A 352-nucleotide genomic window follows, 5' to 3' on the forward strand; every position below is an offset into this window, starting at 1 on the left:
GAGCACTGATATGGGTTTTTTTTTTAATTTTCCTGCATTTTTTCCTATTATTTCTGTTTTAGAATCATGGTTCCCAAATTGTGCACTGTTGCACCCCAGGGCATTGCAGCAAACTCACAGGGGCACTGCAGGATATTTTACTACTTACTAATGAAACTGTTAGTGAGTTCACAGCAGCATTTTAGTGTGCTGCAGTACACAGTTTGGGAACCACTAAGGGCACTATGAAACAATGACCGACACACTAAGAGTGCCGTGAATCAGGACAGCTTGGGAACCTCTGACTGAATACTGAAATATTGAAAACTGTTTCTTCCATTTTTATTTGATGGGATATATGTAACTTACAGTC

This window comes from Python bivittatus, unplaced genomic scaffold (assembly GCF_059951505.1).
Source record: "Python bivittatus isolate LINGU-HERP-01145 unplaced genomic scaffold, Pbiv_v1 ctg000330_np1212, whole genome shotgun sequence".
Classification (NCBI taxonomy): domain Eukaryota; kingdom Metazoa; phylum Chordata; class Lepidosauria; order Squamata; family Pythonidae; genus Python; species Python bivittatus.